Source organism: Pseudophryne corroboree, chromosome 10 (genome assembly GCF_028390025.1).
Source record: "Pseudophryne corroboree isolate aPseCor3 chromosome 10, aPseCor3.hap2, whole genome shotgun sequence".
Lineage (NCBI taxonomy): Eukaryota > Metazoa > Chordata > Amphibia > Anura > Myobatrachidae > Pseudophryne > Pseudophryne corroboree.
Window position 1 is genome coordinate 367,098,978 of NC_086453.1, and position 22,935 is coordinate 367,121,912.

At 43.1% G+C, this 22,935-nt stretch overlaps 1 protein-coding gene across 1 annotated transcript in view; it reads right to left on the minus strand.

Annotated features, from left to right (window-relative positions):
* LOC134965679 (nicotinamide N-methyltransferase-like) overlaps positions 1 to 21,913 on the minus strand; it is a 101,955-nt gene extending 80,042 nt beyond the window's left edge. Inside the window, exon 1 of the mRNA XM_063942000.1 lies at positions 21,847 to 21,913. The gene's annotated coding sequence lies outside the window, so the exon portion shown is untranslated. The remainder of the gene's footprint in view (positions 1 to 21,846) is intronic.
* Positions 21,914 to 22,935: the final 1,022 nt, after the last annotated feature.

Sequence of the window (22,935 nt, forward strand, 5' to 3'; positions counted from 1 at the left end):
AAAATTGAAGGAAAAAAATATAACGGTCTCCCCCCCTCCCCCCCCCCCCCCCCCGGCTGTGAATACATTTATGAAAATGGTGTCACCCCCCCCTCCGCCCCACACGGGTGGTCTTCAGTATGCCTGCAGTCGGGCTCCCGGCGACCAGCATACCGGCGCCGGGAGCCCGACAGCCGGCATACCGACACTTATTCTCCCTCGTGGGGGTCCACGACCCCCCTGGAGGGAGAATAAAATAGTGTGCCCGTAGCGTGGCGAGTGCAGCGAGCCCGGAAGGGGCTCATTTGCGCTCGCCACACTGTCGGTAAGCCGGCGGCCGGCCTCCCGGCGCCGGTATGCTGGTCGCCAGGAGGCCGGCCGATCGTAGTGAACCCCCCCACACGGCTATTAATACAGCCCACACAAGTGCCCAGTTAACATCAATAATAACGGTCTCACCCCCCCACCCCTCCTCCCCCTCCCCCCCGGCTGTTATTACATTAATAATAATGGTGTCACCCCCCCGGCTGTAAATACATACATGAATATGGTGTCATCCCACCCCACCCCCCACCCCCTCCGCCCCACACGGCTGTTAATACAGCCCACACAAGTGCCCAGTTAACATCAATAATAACAGTCTCCCCCCCTGGCTGTTAGTACATTAATAATAGCGATGTCACCCCCCCGGGCTGTAAATACATACATGAATATGGTGTGTCTCCCCCCCACCCCCCCCCACACGGCTGTTAATACAGCCCACACAAGTGCCCGGTTGACACCGATAATAAGGGTCTCAGCTCAGCTCAGCGCACCGCACCCCCCCCCCCCGCCGCCCCTCACGGCCGTTTATGCTGCCCACAGCCCACCCATCCCCCGTTGGCGCTTGCCGTTTTGCTGCTGCTGGCGTGCATTGCGCTGGCTGTCTGTAGCTAGTGTGCGGACTTTGTGGAGAGGCAGGAGATGGAGGCGGGACCAGGAGAGGAAGAAGACGGAGGCGGGACCAGGAGTGGCAGGAGGCGGAGGCGGGACCAGGAGAGGCAGGAGGCGGGACCAGGAGAGGAAGAAGACGGAGGCGGGACCAGGAGTGGCAGGAGGTGGAGGCGGGACCAGGAGAGGCAGGAGGCGGAGGCAGAGGAGAGTGACGTACATCGCTGCAGCACGTCGCTCATTCTGTACACATGAGCGATGTGCTAAGCGACTGTACTAGATTTTACCTGCATGAAGGCCAAATCTACAATCAGCAATAGCGATGCGCGGGGCTGTGCATCGCTATCGCTGTATGGCATACACACTGAGATATGTATGCTTAATTTCTAAGCAATCTAGTCAGATTGCTTAGATTTTAAGCACGGATCTCTCCGTGTGTACCCCCCTTAAGTTGTAATCACAGTAAAGTATCATTGCATCTGACTTGCATACCTTGTTAGTACCATAAAGCACGTCCTGTCGCTTTAAAAATTATAGCATACAGAGTGAAGGAAAAAAAATCAGGAACGGAAGTCGTTTAAAACTTTTTTTCTCTCTCTTCTGTGATCTGTAAACACCAACTGGTGCGAGCAATGGATGCAAGTTAAATGTCCTGTCAGGATTGTGTCTGCATAGCTATCATACATAAGTTAGGGGAGGGACATCCATTTGTTTTAAAAGCAGTAGTGTACTCTGCAGAAGAAGGGGTTTGGGAAAATAGAGAAAACCCAGATGATGTGTTCATATTGATGGGATGTCATTTCATTCCAAAGGATAGTGACATAGGTAAAAATTGGTTACAAATCACCTCTGCTCCAGGCAATTTTCCTCACAGTTATATCTCAGAGGATCCATTAGATCCAGGCTACTGATATTTCCCGGATTCTGAATACTTAGTGGCCAATAAGTATGGGAAATACAAATACTTATCCTTCGGATGAAGCAACTCAGAGTGCCATGGACATTATGAAGAATGTACATGGTGAGCAATGCTTGAAGGGTATGAGGCAGTTGTTTCAACGGGCAGGATTGTCTATTGATGGCACTCTGGACCCAGACAGGTTGAAACAGATCAGAGTAACCTATGGGAGATATGAGAAGGATAATAAACTGGAGCATAGGCTTGAGTTGTGGATTGACACGGGTGAGTTACTACAGTATGAGAAAGAATTAGAAGAGGTAGACCAAATTCAGGAACAAATGTCCCTAATAAATTTGGATGACTGGGATGATGCAGACACATCAAGACAGGAAACAATGGTGAAATTTCAGGCCATGCGCAAGGAATATTAACGCAGGTACATGGTGACAAACAGCGACCCCTAGCGTATTACTCAGTACAGTTAGACCCAGTCATACGGGCAGCACCAACATATGTCAAGTCAGTAGCAGCAGCAGCGTTACTGTTAGACAAGGCTGCTGATATTGTTCTGGGTCATCCCTTAACTGTACAGGTGCCTCACTCAGTGACTGAAATTCTTAACCAAGTGCAGACTAAACATTTATCTGCTGCTAGACTAACCAAATATGAAGTAGCATTGCTCACACCATCCAATGTCACTATCAAACGTTGTACTTCTTTGAACCCAGCTACATTATTGCCGCTGGTTTCAAAAGAGGGGAATGGTGCGAGTGATGATGAAATGACAGGCACAGAAAACCAATCAAATTTTTCAGTTTCTACACACGATCAAGAACATGATTGTATAGAGTTAATGAACCTTGAAACCGCAAGTACACCAGACATACAGGAACATCCTCTACTAAATGCAGATTTACATTTATTTGTGGATGGCTCCAGGTACTATGTTGATGGGGAACCGCATACAGGTTTTGCAGTTACCACAGAAACAGACATCTTAATACAGGAACCCTTGCCATCAGGTAGTTCAGCTCAGGAGGCAGAACTTAGGGCACTGATAGCAGCCTGTATTTATGCTGAAGGTCAAACAGTTAATGTTTATACAGACTCAAGGTACTGCTTTGGTATTGCCCATGACTATGCAGTTATCTGGAAGAGCAGAGATTTTATAGGTTCTTCAGGAAAACCAATAAAACATGCAGACTGTATTAGGGCATTATTTGCTGCTTTTTAATTGCCAAAGAAATTAGCAGTCATAAAGGTCAAAGCGCACACTAAAGAGGATACTGCAAAGGTCAGAGGAAACGCTCTAGCTGATCAGGCAGCAAAAGCTGCAGCAGTCCAGCCTTTGCCAGACACTCAAGTGATGTTAACTGTCACACCAGAGTTATTAGCAAATTACAAGCACAAGCCTTAAGCAAGGAGAAAAAGGATTGGGAAAAATTAGGTGGGCGAATACACGGTGACAAATGGATGGTGGAAAATCGTCTCTGTTTACCACGCTCACTTTACCCAGTCTTAGCACAAATATTGCATAGAAAAACGCACCAATCCAGAGATGCAATGGTGAGGATTTTAAACCAGCATTGAGTAGCACCAGGTTTCACATAAGCAGCACAGGCTTATGTTGCAGGATGTGTAACTTGTGCTTTACATAACCCAGGAAAGGTTGTGAAGGTACCAGCAAAAAGTACCCCACAAACTTGCTACCCCTTTCAGAGATTACAAATAGACTTTATACAATTACGTAAATGTTCTGGGTATGAAAATGTAGTTGTGTGCAAAGACCTATTCACAAATTGGGTCGAAGCTTGGCCTTGCAGGGCAGCAAATGTTAAGAGAGTTGCAAAGAAGTTAATGCAAGAACTAATATGCTGGTTTGGAGTACCTGAAGTTATTGAAAGTGACAGAGGTACTCATTTTACAGGAGAGATATTGGGCAAAATTTTATCTGATTTAGGGGTTACCCAGGCCTTCCACATGGCTTATCACCCACAAAGCAGTGGTCACGTGGAAAGGACGGACTATACCCTAAAATTGAAGCTACAGAAAATAGTGGTGGAAACAAGTAAAACATGGTTGGAATGGTTATCCGTTGCTTTGTTCTCACAAATACTTCAAGTGGAAAGCATGGGTTAATACCATATGAAAACTTGTTCGGTATTGTTGCTAGGACAGGCTGTTATTTTCCACAGCAACTGCAACATGAGCATGGTAACTTAACTTATTATGTAATGCATATATAACTCAACTAACCAAATTGCACGGCAAAGTTTTTGATTCTATTCCAGAGACCAACTGTTCCCAAGACTCACATGAACTAAAGCAAGGTGATTGCGTGGTCACTAGGAAAGAGAAAGTCTCTTGAACCCAGATTCAAAGGACCGTTTTAAGTTCTGTTGACTACCGCCACTTCAGTCACGTTGAGTGAAAGAGACTCGTGAATAGACGCATGTCATTGCAAGAAAGTGACAAAGGAAGTATTATCCAATCACGTTACATAATCAAAATATATAGATACAATTTAATAGGCCCCAGGCCATATAAGGGTCTGGGGGATGTATAATGTGATTCTCAGTTGTTCTTGTTAGCATGGTTATTCTTATATAAACAGTAATGATTGACCCTTACTTATATGAGGCGTCAAGTGACAGTGCAATTATCAGTAACTATACAAAAAATAACAGAACAAAAGGAAATATGTATACACAACTAACTACCCTTACTCCACCTGAAATGTCTACACATAGGATGTCAACAATTACCCAGGTAAAGACAAATAGGCATAGAAGATGCTGGTCGTTAAACATAAAACAGGACCAATATAAACGGTCACCAATTGTTTACTGTATCCGCAGGCTATTGTGTCACATTGCAAACTGTGTATGGAGTTAAATGTTGTACTTATTTAACTAATGATACTAACCCAGAGGAAATTATTGATGAAAAGATAAATGAAGTAATGCAGTTGAAAAACCAGTTCGCTATTGACCATAACTACACCAGTGTAATTCCAGACTCATACTTTTCTTGGCTTTCATGGTTAAATCCAAATAATTGGTTCCAGGGCATAGGAGGATGGATAGCAGGAATACTGTCCATTATTGCCAAGATGCTTGCTTTGCTATTAGTAATATATATTGTTGTAAAGATTATTATGTGGATAATACAAAAGATACTTACACAAAGATCTTTTTCTGTCCGAGGTGTTTCTGAAGCTGGAACATCACAACCAATTTATCTGGAACTTCTGGGAGACACCACCATATACAACTCCACTGCATTCTACTGTGATACCTGCCATACAAAATACACAGAAGCTTCCAGCTGTCCCTATTGCTATGATGACATGATCTAAAGGAACATTGCTATCACAGTATGAAGTTATAAACATTTTCAAGGACTATGAACATTATAATGATTGGATCTTGAGACAACGCTTCTCCTTTGTGAACTTTCTCTTGTGGTTAGGAATAAGAGGATAGGGAACATTGGTTCAGCCCAAGCATAGGGGTGTTTAATGGACTAGCCCACGTCTGGAGTGCCCTTATGGTACACCAGTCGTGAAAGTAGGTGTCCCTATAGAATCAATGACCAGGTAAAGGTAGGGTAGCGTAAAAGTAAAAATTAGAAACAAAGAGGGTAAGTTGATAAAGATGGAAGCCATATTTGTTCATAAGACTCCTTTTTGTTTGACATCTGACAAGCTGTTTCAAATTGTTTTCAGCTTAGAGCTGACACAGGAAAAAGTGCAGACACAGCACTTTGTTTGAACCCATATTGTGAAGTTATGACCTATATCTAAGATATACTTTCCTTGCAGAAATATAATGTCAGCAGCTAGAAGTGGAGGCTTCAAAAGGTATTTGTCAGTTTGCGGTATAGCAGGTATGGAAACATAATCAGACATATGTAGGTCACGAGCTTAGCAAAAGTCCCCAGTTGCCCCACATAAAACCACATAGACTTTACTAAGAAGATAGGAGTTTATTAACCAATAGGATAAGAAAAGTATGTTAACCAATAGAATTAAAGAGATCATTAACCTATAGGATTATGCTTTGTGTAAGGAAACTACGACACTGTATGCAAATGTGTATCTCTTTATAATGTAATGCTTTCAGGAAATAAATCAGCTCTACTCTGTTATTCCTCACTAAACACACGTGGCTACTTATTACAAAGGTAACTTTGTTGACTGGTCACTGGCTGCAGCCGTGTATGAACCTGATGCTAACTGACTGAATGCGTGCTTGAACTTGGTTAAGCGAGGGGTGCCCTTTCCTGGGGTTACCTTTATCACAACCAAAATGAAAGCAGATAAACTTGTTGTTTTATAATGTATTTTATTATACTCTAGTTATTTCTCCATTCACTATGACAGTATCCAAACCTAATATTCTTCCTTAATCAGATCTATAACACAGAATGAAGTAAATAGGTTCTATGTATTTGCTAAGTAGAAATTATGCAGAATTAGTAATCCCCCATTATGTACAAAATGCCTCCTGATACTGTCACGTGTTCACCTGTTCTTTGTGTAAATAGTGTCATTTACTATTTAATAAATAGGACAAACATAAGAAAAAAATACGGAATGAGTTATTGCAGATGGTAATAAAAAATCACAGCAAATGTAATAACACATGTGGAATAACAATTTCAGCAAAAGGCTACATTGTGTAATAGGGATCAGTATGAAATACCTACAAACGAAATCCCAAAGGTCAAAATCCTGACAACAATTGACCAACAGCCAAAATCTCGACAAGGTCAAAATACCGACATGTAAAATGTTCACGGGTCAAAAAGTCGACAATAATTTTTCATTTTTGTGTGTGTGTCGACATGGCCACCGAATAAGTGTACTGTGTCCACTCGCATGGCTCACAGCAATTTAGGAAATTAAATAAAAACAAAAGCCCCAGATAGGGTGTAAGGAAGAGACCCATAGGCCCACATGTAATAGCGGCAGGTGTAGAATTTGGGGATATGCTATTGATTAAAACCTTGTGACAAAATCACTGAGATATCACAAACTCCCCAACCCGCAGGCTGTGACATGTGGCTGATAATTTTATTAAATTCACCATTAATTGGATTTTTTAATTGGAATTATTAAGTGTCCCTTCCTGTCTAATAGTGAACTTTGTTGGGAATTGATTAGCATGTGTTATTAATAGAGAAGTACGGTGGACACTTTTCAGGTTTTGTGTTTTGGATTTATTTATTATTTATTTATTTATTTACAGTTTCTTATATAGCGCAGAAAATTATGTTGCACTTTACAATTTGAAATAACAATAACAAACTGAGTGATAACAGTCATAGAGGTAGGAAGGCCCTGCTCGCAAGCTTACAATCTATAGGGAAATAGCACCTTTCCTTGTGTACATATGCCTATCTATTGCATAGAATGAGAAGACATGTGAGGATATGTGTGGACTGTACAGAGTGGATGCAATTTGATAGGAAGGTTTATGAAAGTTATGTGGGCGATTCAATTTGCCTAAAGAGGTGAGTTTTCAGGGAACGCTTGAATGTTTGGAGACTAGAGGAGAGTCTTATTGTGCATGGTAGGGCATTCCACACAGTGGGTGCAGCCCGATGAAAGTCCTGCAGTCGTGAGTGGGAGCGAGTAATGAGTGTGGATGAGAGACGCAGGTCTTGTGAAGAGCGAAGAGGTCGGGTTGGGAGATATTTTGTGTTAAGCGAAGTGATGTACATTGGTGTAGTTTGGTTAATGGCCTTGTGTGTGAGTAAAAGTATTTTATATTGAATGCGGTAGAGTACAGGTAACCAATGGAGGGACTGACAGAGTGGATCTGCAGACGATGAACATCTAGCGAGGAAGATAAGCCTCGCCGCTGCATTCAGAATGGATTGTAGTGGTAAGAGTCTCGTTTTGGGAAGACCAGTTAGGAGACTATTGCAATAATCAATGCGGGAGATAATGAGAGCGTGGATTAGAGTTTTAGCAGTGTCTTGTGTAAGGTATGGTCGAATTTTGGATATGTTTTTTAGATGCATGTAACATGATCTTGAAACAGATTGAATGTGGTTAACAAAGGACAGATCAGAGTCAAGGATGACACCTAGGCAGCGAGCTTGTGGGTTAGGGTAGATAGTCGAATTTTCAACAGTGATAGAGATATCAGGTTGGTACCTACTATTGGCCGGTGGAAATATAATTAACTCTGTCTTTGAAATATTCAGTTTGAGGTGGCGAGATGTCATCCAGGATGAAATGGCAGAAAGGCATTCAGTGACACGGTCCAGTACAGATAGGGACAAGTCAGGGGAGGATATGTAGATTTGAGTATCATCTGTATACAGATGATACTGAAAACCAAAAGAGCTGATTAGTTTACCAAGAGATGAGGTATAGATAGAGAAAAGCAGAGGACCCAAGACTGAGCCTTGCGGTACTCCAACTGAAAGAGGTAGCGAAGAGGAGGTAGATTCAGAGAAGCGAACACTGAAGGAGCGATTATATAGGTACGATAGGAACCAAGAAAGGGCTGTGTCTTTAAGACCTAGGGATTGTAGTGGCTGTATGAGAAGAGAGTGGTCTACAGTGTCAAATGCAGCAGATAGATCTAGAAGAATAAGTAGTGAGTAGTGGCCATTAGACTTCGTAGTGACCAAATCATAAACCACTTTAGTCAGTGCTGTCTCTGTGGAATGTTGGGAATGGAAGCCTGACTGAAGTGGGTCCACAAAGTGTATGAGTTAAGAAAGTGTGTGAGTCGAGTGTAGGCAGGTCTCTCAAGTAGCTTAGAGAGACAAGGGAGCTGAGAGATAGGGCGGTAGTTTGAGAGAGCATTAGGGTCAGAATTTTGATTTTTTTTAAATGGGAGCAATCACTGCATGCTTGAAGAGTGAAGGAAAAATACCAGTAGAGAGAGATTACAGATGTTAGTTAAGGTAGGGATGAGCACCAGGGACAGAGCTTTACTTATTTGTGAGGGTAAAGGATCAAGAGGAGAGATAGTAGAGAAGCAGGATGAGAAGAGTGATGATACTTCATCTTCATTTGTGGGATCAAATGAAGAAAGAGTGCCAGAGGGTTCAGGTAAAGAACGGAGCAGGTCACTGGCTGCCGAAGAGCATACCAATTCATCTTGGATCTTATCAATCTTCTCCTTGAAGTAGGAAGCAAGATCCTGTGCCTTGATAGTGGCGCGTGGGGTTGGTGCGGGAGGATTCAGAAGTGATTTAAATGTATTAAAGAGTCATTTGGGGTTAGAGGCTTGAGCAGAGATAAGAGTTTGGAAATATGTTTGTTTGGCAGTGTCCAGCGCATTTTTATAAGAGTGGTAGACAGTCTTATATGTGAGGAAGTCACTTGAAATACGAGATTTACGCCACTGACGTTCAAGTTTTCGTGTGAGTTTTTGTAGTTGTCTTGTTAATTTGGAGTGCCATGGTTGACATCTAGGCCTACGTTGAGTGTGATGGGTAGCTGGAGCCACTTCATCAAGGGCTAGTTCTAGAGTCTCATTAAGGTGTGATACAGCCATCTCAGGAGAGGTGAATGCAGAAATAGGTGAAAGCAGTTGTTAGAGTGAAGTGGAAAGTTCTTGAAGATTAATTGTGTTAATATTTCTGCGGGTTTGAGGAAGATTGGAGGACTTCAGCAACACAGGGTTTGAATTAACAGAGGAGAGCATGCAGGTGATAAGGCTGTGATCTGAGAGGGGGAAAGGAGTGTTAGTGAGTTCAGAGATGGAGCATAGTCTGGTGAATACTAGATCAAGGCAGTGGCCCGCCTGATGAGTAAAGGAGTCAGTCCATTGGGAGAGGCCAAGAGAGGAGGTTAGAGAGAGGAGTTTTGGTTTTGGATCTGGATCTCTGTTCGTGCTTTGGATCTGGATTGGTTTTGCCAAAACCACCCTTTCGGGTTTTTTTATTGTTTTTGGATCTGGCTTATTTTGGAAAAAAAACCATAAAAACAGCTAAAATCACAGAATTTGGCTGTATTTTTGATCCTACGGTATTATTAACCTCAATAACATTAATTTCCAGTCTATTCTGAACACCTCACAATATTGTTTTTAGGCCAAAAGGTTGCACCCAGGGGCAAACACAGGATTTATTCAGGGGGGTTTCCATGGGTGTGTATATGTATATATATGTATATATATATATATATATAAACACACATCACAGGAAGGAGCGGCACTCTACGGATTCTTCAGAAAATGACCACACAGACAAGCATCTGTACTGCTACATTTCGGTTTATTCAACCGTCGTCAGGCATGACAAATACAAAAACTTTTTCACCTTTTATAACTAGTGATGAGAAGGTTCGGTTCCTCGGGATCCGAACCCCCCCGAACTTCAACCTTATTTGCACGGTTCCGATCAGACTCTGATCCTCCCGCCTTGCTCGGTTAACCCGAGCGCGCCCGAACGTCATCATTCCGCGGTCGGATTCTCGCGAGATTCGTATTCTATATAAGGAGCCGCACGTCGCCGCCATTTTTCACTCGTGCATTGGAGATGATCGTGAGAGGACGTGGCTGGCGTTCTCTCAGTTTCTATGTTCAGTGTGCTGCAAATATCTGTGCTCAGTGTGCTGCAAATATCTGTGCTCAGTGTGCTGCAAATATCTGTGCTCAGTGTGCTGCAAATATCTACGTTCTCCGCCTGAAAAACGCTCCATATCTGTGCTCAGTGTGCTGCAAATATCTGTGCTCAGTGTGCTAATTGCTTTATTGTGGGTATTGGGGACCAGCAGTATTATATAGTAGGAGGACAGTGCAGAGTTTTGCTGACCAGTGACCACCAGTATTATACGTTCTCTGCCTGAAAAATGCTCCATATTTGTGCTGCATTGTAGTATATAGTAGGAGGACAGTGCAGAATTTTGCTGACCAATAGTATATATATAGCAGTATGGTACAGTAGTCCACTGCTCTACCTCTGTGTCGTCAAGTATACTATCCATCCATACCTGTGGTGCATTTAAGTTTTGCACAGTAAATAAATATAGTAGGAGGACAGTGCATCATTTTGCTGACCACCAGTATATAATATATAGCAGTACGGTACAGTAGGCCACTGCTCTACCTACCTCTGTGTCATCAAGTACACTATCCATCCATACCTGTGGTGCATTTAAGTATTGCACAGTATATATATAGTAGGAGGACAGTGCATAATTTTAATGACCACCAGTATATAATTTATAGCAGTACGGTACAGTAGGCCACTGCTCTACCTACCTCTGTGTCGTCAAGTATACTATCCATCCATACCTGTGGTGCATTTAAGTTTTGCACAGTATATAGTAGGAGGACAGTGCATAATTTTGCTGACCACCAGTATATAATATATAGCAGTACGGTATAGTAGGCCACTGCTCTACCTACCTCTGTGTCGTCAAGTATACTATCCATCCATACCTGTGATGCATTTAAGTTTTGCACAGTATATATATAGTAGGAGGACAGTGCATAATTTTGCCTACCACCAGTATATAATATATAGCAGTACGGTACAGTAGGCCACTGCTCTACCTACCTCTGTGTCATCAAGTACACTATCCATCCATACCTGTGGTGCATTTAAGTTTTGCACAGTATATATATAGTAGGAGGACAGTGCATAATTTTAATGACCACCAGTATATAATTTATAGCAGTACGGTACAGTAGGCCACTGCTCTACCTATCTCTGTGTCGTCAAGTATACTATCCATCCATACCTGTGGTGCATTTAAGTTTTGCACAGTATATAGTAGGAGGACAGTGCATAATTTTGCTGACCACCAGTATATAATATATAGCAGTACGGTATAGTAGGCCACTGCTCTACCTACCTCTGTGTCGTCAAGTATACTATCCATCCATACCTGTGATGCATTTAAGTTTTGCACAGTATATATATAGTAGGAGGACAGTGCATAATTTTGCCTACCACCAGTATATAATATATAGCAGTACGGTACAGTAGGCCACTTCTCTACCTACCTCTGTGTCGTCAAGTATACTATCCATCCATACCTGTGGTGCATTAAAGTTTTGCACAGTCTATATATAGTAGGAGGAGAGTGCATAATTTTGCTGACCACCAGTATATAATATATAGCAGTACGGTACAGTAGGCCACTGCTCTACCTACCTCTGTGTCGTCAAGTATACTATCCATCCATACCTGTGGTGCATTTAAGTTTTGCACAGTATATAGTAGGAGGACAGTGCATAATTTTGCTGACCACCAGTATATAATATATAGCAGTACGGTACAGTAGGCCACTGCTCTACCTACCTCTGTGTCGTCAAGTATACTATCCCATCCATACCTGTGGTGCATTTAAGTTTTGCACAGTATATATATAGTAGGAGGACAGTGCATAATTTTGCTGACCACCAGTATATAATATATAGCTGTACGGTATAGTAGTCCACTGCTCAACCTACCTCTGTGTCGTCAAGTATACTATCCATACATACCTGTGGTGCATTTAAGTTTTGCAGAGTTTATATATAGTAGGAGGACATTGCATAATTTTGCTGACCACCAGTATATAATATATAGCAGTACGGCACAGTAGTCCACTGCTCTACCTACCTCTGTGTCGTCAAGTATACTATCCATCCATACCTGTGGTGCATTTAAGTTTTGCAGAGTATATATATAGTAGGAGCACAGTGCATAATTTTTCTGACCACCAGTATATAATTTATAGCAGTACGGTACAGTAGGCCACTGCTCTACCTACCTATGTGTCGTCAAGTATACTATCCATCCATACCTGTGATGCATTTAAGTTTTGCACAGTATATATATAGTAGGAGGACAGTGCATAATTTTGCTGACCACCAGTTTATAATATATAGCAGTACGGTACAGTAGTCCACTGCTCTACCTACCTCTGTGTCGTCAAGTATACTATCCATCCATACAGGTGGTGCATTTAAGTTTTGCACAGTATATATATAGTAGGAGGACAGTACATAATTTTGCTGACCACCAGTATATAACATATAGCAGTACGGTACAGTAGGCCACTGCTCTACCTACCTCTGTGTCGACAAGTATACTATCCATCCATACCTGTGGTGCATTTAAGTTTTGCACAGTATATATATAGTAGGAGGACAGTGCATAATTTTGCTGACCACCCGTATATAATATATAGCAGTACGGTACAGTAGTCCACTGCTCTACCTACCTCTGTGTCGTCAAGTATACTATCCATCCATACCTGTGGTGCATTTCAGATGTGCGCAGTATATATAGTAGTAGGCCATTGCTATTGATATATTACTGGCATATAATTGCACACATTAAAAAATGGAGAACAAAATTGTTGAGGGTAAAATAGGGAAAGATCAAGATCCATTTCCACCTCGTGCTGAAGCTGCTGCCACTAGTCATGGCTGAGACGATGAAATGCCATCAACGTCTGCCAAGGCCGATGCCCAATGTCATAGTAGAGAGCATGTAAAATCCAAAAAACAAAAGTTCAGTAAAATGACCCAAAAATCTAAATTAAAATTGTCTGAGGAGAAGCGTAAACTTGCCAATATGCCATTTACGACACGGAGTGGCAAGGAACGGCTGAGGCCCTCTCCTATGTTCCTCATGACTAGTGGGTCAGCTTCACATGAGGATGGAAGCACTCATCCTCTCGCTAGAAAAATGAAAATACTTAAGCTGGTAAAAGCACAGCAAAGAACTGTGCGTTCGTCTAAATCACAAATCCCCAAGAAGAGTCCAATTGTGTCGGTTGCGATGCCTGACCTTCCCAACACTGGACGGGAAGAGGTGGCGCCTTCCACCATTTGCACGCCCCCTGCAAGTGCTGGAAGGAGCACCCACAGTCCAGTTCCTGATAGTCAAATTGAAGATGTCACTGTTGAAGTACACCAGGATGAGGATATGGGTGTTGCTGGCGCTGGGGAGGGAATTGACAAGGAGGATTCTGATGGTGAGGTGGTTTGTTTAAGTCAGGCACCCAGCGAGACACCTGTTGTCCGTGGGACGAATATTGCCATTGACATGCCTGGTCAAAATACAAAAAAAATCACCTCTTTGGTGTGGAATTATTTCAACAGAAATGCGGACAACTGGTGTCAAGCCGTGTGTTGCCTTTGTCAAGCTGTAATAAGTAGGGGTAAGGACGTTAACCACCTCGGAACATCCTCCCTTATACGTCACCTGGAGCGCATTCATCAGAAGTCATTGACAAGTTAAAAAACTTTTGGTGACAGCGGAACAGTCCACTGACAACTGAATCCCTTTCTCTTGTAACCAAGCTCCTGCAAACCACACCACCAACTCCCTCAGTGTCAATTTCCTCCTTACACAGGAAAGCCAATAGTCCTGCAGGCCATGTCACTGTCAAGTCTGACGAGTCCTCTCCTGCCTGGGATTCCTCCCATGCATCCTTGAGTGTAACGCCTACTGCTGCTGGCGCTGCTGTTGTTGCTTCTGGGAGTCGATCGTCATCCCAGAGGGGAAGTCGGAAGACCACTTGTACTACTTCCAGTAAGCAATTGACTGTCCAACAGTCCTTTGCGAGGAAGATGAAATATCACAGCAGTCATCCTGCTGCAAAGCGGATAACTCAGGCCTTGGCAGCCTGGGTGGTGAGAAACGTGTTTACGGTATCCACCGTTAATTCACAGGGAACAAGAGAATTGATTGAGGTACTGTGTCCCCGGTACCAAATACCATCTAGGTTCCATTTCTCTAGGCAGGCGATACCGAAAATGTACCCAGAAGTCAGAAAAAGAGTCACCAGTGTCCTAAAAAATGCAGTTGTACCAAATGTCCACTTAACCAAAGACATGTGGACAAGTGGAGCAGGGCAGACTCAGGACTATATGACTGTGACAGCCCACTGGGTAGATGTATTGCCTCCCGCAGCAAGAACAGCAGCGGCGGCACCAGTAGCAGCATCTCGCAAACGCCAACTCGTTCCTAGGCAGGCTACGCTTTGTATCACAGCTTTCCATAAGAGGCACAAAGCTGACAACCTCTTACAGAAACTGAGGAACATCATCGCAGAATGGCTTACCCCAATTGGACTCTCCTGGGGATTTGTGACATCGGACAACGCCACCAATATTGTGCGTGCGTTACATGTGGGCAAATTCCAGCACGTCCCATGTTTTGCACATACATTGAATTTGGTGGTGCAGAATTATTTAAAAAACAACAGAGGAGTGCAAGAGATGCTGTCGGTGGCCCGAAGAATTGCGGGACACTTTCGGCATTCAGCCACCGCGTGCCGAAGACTGGAGCACCAGCAAAAACTCCTGAACCTGCCCTGCCATCATCTGAAGCAAGAGGTGGTAACGAGGTGGAATTCAACCCTCTATATGCTTCAGAGGATGGAGGAGCAGCAAAAGGACATTCAAGCCTAAACAGTTACCTACGATATAGGCAAAGGAGGGGGAATGCACCTGACTCAAGCGCAGTGGAGAATGATTTCAACGTTGTGCAAGGTTCTGCAACCCTTTGAACTTGCCACACGTGAAGTCAGTTCAGACACTGCCAGCCTGAGTCAGGTCATTCCCCTCATCATGCTTTTGCAGAAGAAGCTGGAGACATTGAAGGATGACCTAAAACAGAGCGATTCCGCTAGGCATGTGGGACTTGTGGATGGAGCCCTTAATTCCCTTAACCAGGATTCACGGGTGGTCAATCTGTTGAAATCAGAGCACTAAATTTTGGCCACCGTGCTCGATCCTAGATTTAAAACCTACGTTGTATCTCTCTTTCCGGCAGACACAAGTCTGCAGAGGTTCAAAGACCTGCTGGTGAGAAAATTGTCAAGTCAAGCGGAACGTGACCCGTCAACAGCTCCTCCTTCACATTCTCCCGCAACTGGGGCTGCGAGGAAAAGGCTAAGAATTCCGAGCCCACCCGCAGGCGGTGATGCAAGGCAGTCTAGAGCGAGTGCTGACATCTGGTCCGGACTGAAGGACCTGCCAACGATTACTGACATGTCGTCTACTGTCACTGCATATGATTCTGTCACCATTGAAAGAATGGTGGAGGATTATATGAGTGACCGCATCAGAGTAGGCACGTCAGACAGTCCGTACGTATACTGGCAGGAAAAAGAGGCAATTTGGAGGCCCTTGCAGAAACTGGCTTTATTTTACCTAAGTTGCCCACCCTCCAGTGTGTACTCCGAAAGAGTGTTTAGTGCAGCCGCTCACCTTGTCAGCAATCGGCGTATGAGGTTACTTCCAGAAAATGTGGAGAAGATGATGTTCATCAAAATGAATTATAATCAATTCCTCCGTGGAGACATTCACCAGCAATTGCCTCCAGAAAGTACACAGGGACCTGAGATGGTGGATTCCAGTGGGGACGAATTAATAATCTGTGAGGGGGATGTACACAGTGAAAGGGGTGAGGAATCGGAGGAAGAGGAGGAGGTGGACATCTTGCCTCTGTAGAGCCAGTTTGTGCAAGGAGAGATTGATTGCTTCTTTTTTGGTGGGGGCCCAAACCAACCAGTCCTTTCAGTCACCGTCGTGTGGCAGACCCTGTCGCTGAAATGATGGGTTTGTTAAAGTGTGCATGTCCTGTTTATACAACATAAGGGTGGGTGGGAGGGCCCAAGGACAATTCCAGCTTGCACCTCTTTTTTCTTTCATTTTTCTTTGCATCATGTGCTGTTTGGGGACTATTTTTTGAAGTGCCATCCTGTCTGACACTGCAGTGCCACTAAATGGGCCAGGTGTTTGTGTCAGCCACTTGGGTCGCTTAGCTTAGTCACACAGCTACCTCATTGCGCCTCTTTTTTTCTTTGCATCATGTGCTGTTTGGGGACAATTTTTTGAAGTGCCATCCTGTCTGACACTGCAGTGCCACTCCTAGATGGGCCAGGTGTTTGTGTCGGACACTTGGGTTGCTTAGATTAGTCACACAGCTACCTCATTGCGCCTCTTTTTTTCTTTGCATCATGTGCTGTTTGGGGACTATTTTTTTGAAGTGCCATCCTGTCTGACACTGCAGTGCCACTCCTAGATGGACCAGGTGCTTGTGTCGGCCACTTGGGTCGCTTAGCTTAGTCACACAGCTACCTCATTGCGCCTCTTTTTTTCTTTGCATCATGTGCTGTTTGGGGACAATTTTTTTAATCGGCCATCCTTTCTGACACTGCAGTGCCACTCCTAGATGGGCCAGGTGTTTGTGTCGACCACTTGGGTCGCTTAGCTTTGTCACACAGCTACCTCATTGCGCCTCTTTTTTTCTTTGCATCCTGTGCTGTTTGGGGACAATTTTTTTAATCTGCCATCCTGTCTGACACTGCAGTGCCACTCCTAGATGGGCCAGGTGTTTGTGTCGGCCACTTGGGTCGCTTAGCTCAGTCATCCAGCGACCTCGGTGCAAATTTTAGGACTAAAAATAATATTGTGAGGTGTTCAGAATAGACTGGAAATGAGTGGAAATTATGGTTATTGAGGTTAATAATACTATGGGATCAAAATGACCCCCAAATTCTATGATTTAAGCTGTTTTTGAGGGTTTTTTGTAAAAAAACACCCGAATCCAAAACACACCCGAATCCGACAAAAAAATTTCAGGGAGGTTTTGCCAAAACGCGTCTGAATTCGAAACACGGCCGCAGAACCGAATCCAAAACCAAAACACAAAACCTGTAAAATTTCCGGTGCACATCACTATTTATAACCAACATCCACCTCATGTGAAACGTCCCTGGGTGTCATCAGCAATTGATTTCCTGCTGACTTCATCAATTACAAACACGTGAATAATTACTTCCATCACCGTAGAAACCGTTATACAAAAGAGCTTTGCAATCTAAAAACAGCAATTTTACATTCCTGAGAATTGATGCTTCATGTTTCAATTAACACTTTGTAACTCAAACAGCAATGAACTTTTATGTACAGATAAACAGACACCTAATAAGCGTACACACCCTAATTCTTCCAGTTGTGCCTGGTATCAATATAGCCATTAAAATTCACAGTTACTTTAACAGATGTACCTCACGTAAAAAAATGTATGTTTTAAAAATAACAACTAAGGGACAACGTCTCATTAAGCCCATACGGGGTTACTGTATTAAGTCGGTTAATCCACATTGCTTCTCTTTGTAACAACTTTCTATTCCTATCACCTCCTCGTATGCTCTCTGGTATGTGATCTATCATTTTATAATGCAGACTTGCCAGATTATGTCCATGCAGCCTGAAGTGCTTTGCTACCGGCTGATCGACTGATTTTCCTTCAATAGACTGTTTAATAACACTCCTGTGCTGAGCCATCCTTTCTTTAAACAAACAAGTGGTTTTACCCACATAATAAAATCCACATGGGTAACGAATATAATAGACCACATAACGAGTGGTGCAGGTAAGTATATGCCGAAACTTGAATTGATGCCCCGTATGAGGATACACCACTGTGTCTCCTATTTCCAGGTACACACAAGTGGTGCAGCCTAAACATTTGTAGTTTCCTGTTTTTTTTGTCATAAAATGTTCCACATGATGATCAGAGAATCCTGATATATCTGCATGTACAATCTGATCCCGAATGTTACGCCCACGTTCATAACACGGGAGCATTTTCGTATTCATCAATCATTTCAAATTGGGGTCATTTTGCACAACTGGCCAAATTCTTTTAGCCTTTGTGATCAAACGTCGGCTACCTGTAGTAAACAAATTGATAAATGTCATGGTTTGTGAAACTGATGCAGAACCCGTATTGGCTTTAACCCTCGGTTGTGCTAGAGCTTTTATCCTATCTTTCGTTAGTAAATCGTTAGGGTAACCCTTAGCTAAGAAACGGTCTGTCATTTTGCGCATCTGTTCTATTTCATCATCTTTCTCACTACAGTTGAGATGTACTCTAAGATACTGTGAATAAGGTAAAGCTCTTTTTAGAGGCTCTGGGTGATAACTAGACGATTGAAGTAAATTGTTACAATCTGTGGGTTTGCTATATAAAGATGTTTGTATGTTATGACCACAAAGTTTTACCTGTACATACAGAAAATGTATCTCCTGGTTCTGTATGTCATACGTAAATTTAGCCAGGGATTAAAGTGTGGGGGAACGAGGTGGAACTGAGTTCCACCACCTGTAATGGTAGGGGGGAACTAGTTCCACCACCTTTATTGACCTGGACAGTAATTCCAACAGAAAAGCCCGTCCCATCACCTACATCAGTAAATGATACAGGCAGCGCTAGTGTTACTGATGAGCTAATCAGATATATTACTATACATTTGTATTGAGCTGACCGTATTGATGCTCAAACCTGATCATCAAATAAAGTAATTGGGAATTTATTGCAGATGACTGTTTGATTAAAGAGTCTGAGATCCATGAGTGATCTGTGAGTGGTTCTGTAACCCACCAGGGATCACTGCTGTCATTCGCTCATCAGACTCGTAGTTACTACAATTACAATAACCCACATATTTTATTATCCCACTAATATCTGACATATAGACAAGGAATAGATGAGGATTCATGTCACAGAGAACAGGAGGCTGTTTGTGGATTACTGTAATGTAACCTTATAATATTTACAATTTAAATATGTTATCAAAATACTGTAGAACTTTGATCCGTCTAAGTAACTCCCCGATTCTTCCAGCCAACATATATTTACAGCAAGACCCCACGTCTTTCTAATAGGTCCCGCACTCCTAGGCAGCTGGAATCAGGACCATGAGACATGGGGCCTAATTCAGACAAGATCGTAGCCGTGCAACCTACGATCAGATACTCAGACATGTGGGTGACGCCCAGCACAGGTCTAGTCCGCACCGCATGTCTGGCTCTGCCCCCCTTCCCCTGCACAGGTACAAAAGCATTGCACTGCGGCGATGCTTTTGTACTTGAGGAGTAGCTCTCTACCAGCGCAGCTCCTGCCCCTTCCCGCCCAGCAGCTACCTCTGCCTGTCAATCAGGCAGAGTCGATTGCTGGGCTGAGATGCCGATAGCATCTCTGGCATTTGCCGGTGCATGCGCAGTTCAGACCTGATCGCCCGCTGTGCAAAAACGCACAGCAGCGATCAGGTCTGAATTAGCCCCATGGGACTGTCAGGGGAGTATGCTATTCATTTTACGCTGACTGTTAATTTACCACAATTCTGTATGTCAGCCATCAGTAAATTTACTGGCACATGTTAAGTGGGGAATTCAATTGTGCCCGTTAATTATTGACGCACAACAATGGACTTTAACCACAGTTTTTCCCTATTGGTCTGTATTGGGCAACTCAATTTAAGCCCTGTTTTTGTCATATGAAAACTGACCCATTTTCTTGCAAAAACCCATGTATCTGGGATAAGTTCCCAAATCCATGTACAGTATTTTCATGAGGTCGATTGTGATAACGGGTAAGTTTTTTAGGGTTTTTCTCAGGTCAGTTCTCAAAATATTTCTTTGCCTTCCTCCAGTCAGGTGAAAAAAATCCTCAATAGTGCTGGCTTTTGGGGCTAAATGGATAACCCCCCGTGGGATCCTTTAGCCATTGTAAGTTACCACAGTTAATTGAATTCCCCTCTAAGTTATTTTCTAAAGAAAATTCAGCTCCAAATCATTTATATGGTCTGTACCATGTTACTGATGGTGAAACGGAACCCCTAGGAATGGTGAAGTGAGTGTACACAGATTACACAGGGACAAGTAACCACCCTTTATTACAAGTCATTGAACAAAAATCTGTGAGAGCCTGGCTGAGCGAGGTCATCCAGTCACACCTACCAAGAAAAAAAATAAGTTTTTCACTGAAATAACTTGAATGCAGTGGTAGCTGCAACCCCTGGGCTGTAGCGCTGACTACCTTGTGCAGGTGTCAAATGTATGCACATATAAACATACATGTGTAGTTGTATGTAATATATGTGCTGACGTGTGTCTGTGAACGGCAGTGGAGCTGTAAACCACAGCCGCTGTGCAGAACACAAGACTCACAATTAGGATTCCCTTTCCTAAGCCCACCCACAGACTCTCATGCCTAGTTCACCAGAGTCTGGGGGCTAGTTTAGGAGAGGGAAGCCTAATCTCCTGATCATCTCACAATGACACATGGCCATCTACTGGTCCTCTCATACTGACACAAGGCCATCTACTGATCCTCTCACACTGACACATGGACATCTCCTGATCATCTCACAATGACACATGGCCATCTACTGGTCCTCTCATACTGACACAAGGCCATCTACTGATCCTCTCACACTGACACATGGACATCTCCTGATCATCTCACACTGACATAAGGCCATCTACTGATCCTCTCACACTGACACATGGACATCTCCTGATCATCTCACACTGACACAAGGCCATCTCCTGACCATGTCACACTGACACAAGGCCCTCTCCTTATCATCTTACACTGACACAACGCAATCTACTGATCCTCTCACACTGACACAAGGCCATCTTTTGATCATCTCACACTGACACAAGTCCATCTCCTGATCATGTCACACTGGCACTTAGGCCATCTACTCATCATCTCACTTTGACACAAGACCATCTGCTCATCATCTCACACTGACACAGAACCATGGGCTTAATTCCTTAGAAATAAAGAGTCACACACCGAAGCCATTGCAAACTTATTCACAATTACAATTCCAAATAAGAGGCCCATCATAAGGGTATCCCTATAGCTATGCAGACTGAAAACAGCAGTAGGAACTCAGACACCATGTTTTAGCATGTATGGGTTTGCAGCTGACTGCAGATACACACCCTGAAAAAGGCCATGACATGCCTGCATTTTTCCTACACAAGACCAGTTGCTGCTCATCTCATATGATCACAAGATCATCTCATGATCATCTCATATGTACAGAAAACTGTCATCTGATAATCTCACACTGACAGAAAATAACCTACTGATAATCTATCTGATGCTGACACAAAATAACCTCCAGATTATCTCACAATTACATACGAAAATCATCTTATCTCAAACTGACATATGACCAACTCCTGATTTCTTGGTGCATATTTGTATGTTTGACAATATCTATTGTGGTAAGAGGGATTGTCTCTCACCTGAATTGCCCACATTTTTGTGGGATCAGCTACCTCCAAGGGAGAGGAAAGCAAAGCCTGTGCACTCTTCAGCAGCAATGGTGGTTTTGATATCTGCGTTTTCCAGGCTGCCAAAGAGTTTAAAACTGTCATATGACCAGTGCTCTGAGCACTAATGCTGGATAGTGGCCAGTGAGTAGGCCAGAGTGTGCCAGGAAGCATGGTAGGAGTTGGCTGCACTTCCGGGCAGCAGAATGAACTCTAGAGACTCTGGTTTAGGGTTGTTTGAGTACACCTGTTTATTTCATTACTATGCCTGTTTTCCAGGCTACTGTCTGTATTTGATGAAGTATAAAAGACACTGTTACACCAGGAACGTGCCTGTTGTGTATTATTTCCCCAACCCTGTTATACTATATAAATTACAGGAATCCCAGGTTATCAAGTATTAAATATTTATTTTTATATAATATATCAGAGTCTTCATAATTTCCAAATAATGGACGCAAGCTATTGTAATGAGAATGAGGTGCTTTCTGAACCTTTTTATAAAATATATACACGGTGGCCCAAAAGTAGGTATACACTAATTATATTTCATAATTTTTTGATAGAGAATTGGAATGATGGCAGGGAATCCAAGTGAAGTAGAACAAAATACACTGTGTAGTAGAAATATACAGCAGAATAAATATCTATATATTAATAGAAGACTGTCGACTATTATAAGTGACATACAGTATTTATATTATGGCGTTGTCTGAGCAGGTCACATCACATACCAAATTAAAGATCCTGGTCCATAGATTTGCAGAAAAATATTGACATGGTAATTGGTTGCTTCATTTTGAAGTTATTATGCATCACCATTTTGCTCTGGAAAATGTGACAGTTGGTGAACTCCCTGTGCACATGCTGGGTGACCTGGAACGTGTGACCTGCTGAATGGTCTGCAAACTGCGACAGTTATTTGCAGCCATCCACTAAGCAAGGATTTTTCTAAATTTGCAGTATTTCTGAAACAGCGCAGTTTGTGGAATGTTCACATGCTGCTGTGGTGGAGGTGTATTGTGACTGGACAACTGGCACCATTGCAAATAACTGACGTTG